The sequence below is a fragment of the Mandrillus leucophaeus genome, unplaced genomic scaffold (assembly GCF_000951045.1).
Source record: "Mandrillus leucophaeus isolate KB7577 unplaced genomic scaffold, Mleu.le_1.0 Scaffold283, whole genome shotgun sequence".
Lineage (NCBI taxonomy): Eukaryota > Metazoa > Chordata > Mammalia > Primates > Cercopithecidae > Mandrillus > Mandrillus leucophaeus.
Genome location: NW_012102954.1, coordinates 350944 through 355420, shown reverse-complemented (window position 1 = coordinate 355420; position 4477 = coordinate 350944).

The following is a 4477-nucleotide window of genomic DNA, read 5'->3' as shown; positions in this document are numbered from 1 at the left end:
TTTTGTAGTTTGGATCATTGCTCCCAAATCTTTATTTCCTCTCTGTGCTAGAATGATATATCTACACATTTTGCATGTACCTTTGCAGTACCTTTCAATAGAGTAGAAAGAATATATTTTTTCCACCTCACTGATGTTGGGCTTTGGACATAGGACTTGTTTTGGCCAATGTAATGTGGACCGAAGTTACGGTGCACCAGTTGGTTGGGGATAGGGTAGCCTTAAAAAGGACATCATGGGCAAGGTTCAGTGGCTTATGCCTGTAATTCCAGCACTTTGGGAGGCTGAGGCAGCGAGTGGATTGCTTGAGGACAGGACCTCAAGACCAGCCTGGCCAATAGGGTGAAACTCTGTCTCTACAAAAAGTAAAAAATTAGCCGGGCATGGTGGTGCACACCTATAGTCCCAGCAACTTGGCAGGCTGAGGCAGGAGAATCACTTGAATCCAGGAGGCAGAGATTGCAGTGAGCTGAGATTGTACCACTGCACTCCAGCCTGGGTGACAGAGCGAGACTCTATCTCAAAAAACAAAAATAAAAAAAATAAAAAGGACATCATATTTCCATTCACTGCTATGTTCTTGGGAACCACTAGAAGAAAGCATACCCCAGGTTGCTAATGCCCTATCAGCTTGGGCCCCAGAATTAAGATATGTGGAACCCAACCATAAGTCTGGGTTCTAACTTGGCCTAGCTGAGCCCAGCCTAGATCTGTGAACCTAGCCAATTCATGAGAAAAATAAATGCTTGTGTTTATAAGCCATGAAGAATTTTAAGGTGTTTTGTAATAAAGCCTCTACCTAGTTTCCAGTCTCTCTAGGGGCAGATATCTTCTTCTCCTGCTGGGTAAAAAGATGGGCACATTATCAAGTCAGCTGATTAGCAAACTAAAAAAAAAAAAAAAGGTACATTCTTTCAAACACATTACATGCTTTGTGTCCAGATCCAGATGACCAAGGCTTACAGAGAGTAACCATTTTCCTCTCAGTCTGAGCTCCTGTATCATATCTCAAAATGTGTTTCTCTCTTCTCAGGATGACTGACATTAACCATATCTACTTCCTTCAAGGGAACCCACTTCTAACCACAGAAGTGGTTATACCCCTAGTAGCACAAGTACATCAGAACATTACAGAGAATCCTCTACTTCTATCCTTCTAATTAGAAAAACAAGCAAACAAAAACCTCTATTACATAGACAAATAAATCTTATTGTGAGAGGAAAAGCAAATGAATCCTACCTGCCATCAACAGATTATTTTAGTGGTTGATTTTATTTTTTGGGTGGCTTGACATTACTAATCACATTATATTACACAAAGGGAAAAACTTGGGGTATGTTCAAAGTGATACCAGTCTGCATTCCCTTATTGAAAACCTTTGGGGGCAAATGTGCTTTGGAATTGAAAATATTTTGGATTTTAGAGAAGAACATGCAGAAACCATTTTAACGTTCTCATTTTTTAAATCTTAAAACCAGTTTTAATGGGGTATAATTTACATATGCTAAGATGCATCCATTTAAGTATACCCAATGAATTTAGGCCATTGTATACCCTTGTACAACCACAATCAGGGTTAAGAACATTCCCAACACCCCAGAAAGTTCCTTCCAATCCCTTTGGTCATAATCAAATCCCACAATTAAACACACTGAGATTTCTACACTAACATATGTGAATATTGACACTAAATGGAATTAAGAATATTAATGCCTTATGTCATATTGGACCAGGTTTTCCCAATAAATAAGCTTGCCATAAGCTTTCAGAAACCTTTTAGTTTTCAAAACATCTTGGATCTTGAAATCATTGGTAAGAAATTATGGGCCTGTTGTAAAAAGAGTTATATCACAATGAAAAAGAAACAAAGGTGATAATTACTCTTACTTATACATGTTAACTGCTTGTATTAGAGACATCTGGGATTTATGAAAAACAAACTCAAGAACAAAGGACCTTCTGAATAATCTTTTGAGAACTAACCTATTTTAAGAACATTTTATTAGTGTATACTATGTACCTAACAGTATACCTGGCACATAATAGATACCCAGTGATACCTTTTTATTTTTTTTCTGATGATTCTACCCAGCTCATTTCTCCATACTCCTGTCTTTATTTATTTATTTATTTTTTTTTGAGATGGAGTTTTGCTCTTGTCACCCAGGCTGGAGTGCAATGGCGCCATCTCTGCTCACTGCAACCTTCACTTTCCAGGTTCAAGCGATTCTCCTGTCTCAGCCTCCCGAGTAGCTGGGATTACAGGCATGCGCCACCACGCCCAGTTAATGTTTGTATTTTTAGTAGAGACGGGGTTTTACCATGTTGGTCAGGCTTGTCTCAAACTCCTGACCTCAGGTGATCTACCTGCCTTGGCCTCCTAAAGTGCTAGGATTACAGGTGTGATCCACTGTGGCCGGCCTCCTGTCTTTTTTTATATTAATATTTTCCTCAGAAACCTCCTCTGTTTATTTAAAAAGCTCTGATTTTTTTTCTTGTTTATTATCTGTCACATCTTCTAGAACTGTCCAATACTGTCTATTTATTTTTTATAGAGACAGGGTCTCATTCTGTCATCCAGGTTGGAGTACAATGGTGTGATCATGGCTCACTGTAATCTTGAACTCCTGTGCTCAAGCCATCCTCTCACCTCAGCCTCCCAAGTAGCTAGGACTTTAGGCATGTGCCACCATGCCTGGCTAATTTTTTTATATCACTTTTTTTTGTAGAGAGTGCTTCTCACTATGTTGCCGAGACTGGTCTTGAACTCCTGGGCTCAAGTGATCCTCCAGCCTTAGCCTCCCAGAGTGCTAGGATTATGGACGTAAACCACCACTCTGGCCATATGTGGCTATTTAAATTTAAATTAATGGCAATTAAAATGAAAAAGTCAGTTCTTTTAGCCACGCTAGCCACATTTCAGTTGCTTGATAGCCACATGTGGCTAGTGGCTACAGTATCAGATAGTGCAGAAAAGTTCCACCATTGCAGAATGTTCCATTGGACAGAATTGTGCTGTCTTGTTCACCACATTATTTTTAGTGCCTTGCACAGACGTTGGGATCCAGTAGATAATCAACAAATATTTGCTGAATAAATGTTTTTAGTTCATCTGGAAACACCATCATGCAAATGTAAAGCACAGAGTTTCTTCTGAAATAGATGTTTGAATAGCAGAGGTTTTTGGTGTTTGTTTTTTGTTTGTTTGTTTGTTTGTTTGGGACAGAGTCTCACTGTTGCCCAGGCTGGAGTTCTGTGGTGCAATTATAGTTCACTGCAACCTTAAACTGCTGGGTTCAAGCAATCTTCTGTCTTAGCTCCCACGTAGCTGGGACTACAGGTATGTTTCACCATGGCCAACTAATTTTTAAATGTTTATTTTGTAGAGACAAGGTCTTGCTATGTTGAACAGGCTTTTTTTTTTTTTTTTTTTTTTTTGAGACAGAGTCTTACTCTGTCGCCCAGGCTGGAGTGCAGTGGTGGGATCTCGGCTCATGGCAACCTCTGCCTTCCAGGTTCAAGTGATTCTCCTGCCTCAGCCTCCCTAGTAGCTGGGATTACAGGCATGCACCACCACGCCCAGCTAATATTTTGTATTTTTAGTAGAGACAGGGTTTCACCATATTGGGCAGGCTGGTCTGGAATTCCTGACCTCAGGTGATCCACTTGCCTCGGCCTCCCAAAGTGCTGGGATTATAGGCATGAGCCACTGCATCTGACCTAAAATTATTTATTTGAGAAAGTAAGGCCGGTCGCAGTGTCTCACGCCTGTAATCCCAGCACTTTGGGAGGCTGAGGCAGGTGGATCATGAGGTCAGAAGACAGAGGTCATCCTGGCTAACGCAGTGAAACCCCATTTCTACTAAAAACACAAAAATTAGCCGGATGTGGTGGCACGCCCCTGTAGTCCCAGCTACTTGGAAGGCTGAGGCAAGAGAATCACTTGAACCCGGAAGGTGGAGGTTGCAGTGAGCCAAGATTGCGCCACTGCACTCCAGCTTGGGCAACAGAGAGAGACTCTGTCTCGAAAAAAAAAAAAAAGTAAAAGATTAGATTAGATTTAGACTCTATTTAGTTTTGATTATTAATAGCTTTCAGACATTGGGCGCTTACTATATGCCAGGCACTGTTCTCAGTGTTTTACACACATTACCTCATTAATTTTCACAATAACCTTGTGATGTATGCACTAGTCTCAATTTACAGATAAGGACACTAAGACACAAGAGGAAAGTACACAAGAGGAAAGTTGCCCAAGTTCACAGAGCTATTATGTGGAGGGCCAGGATTTAAGCCTAGGCCGTCTGGCTCCAGGTGCCATGCAATTTACTGTAACACTTTGAACTCTTTATGATTTTTTTTAATAAGGGCTTTTAAAATGAACGCTTTATGAGGCCGGATGCGGTGGCTCACACCTGAAATCCCAACACTTTGGGAGGCTGAGGAGGGTGGATCATGTGAGGTCAGGAGTTTGTG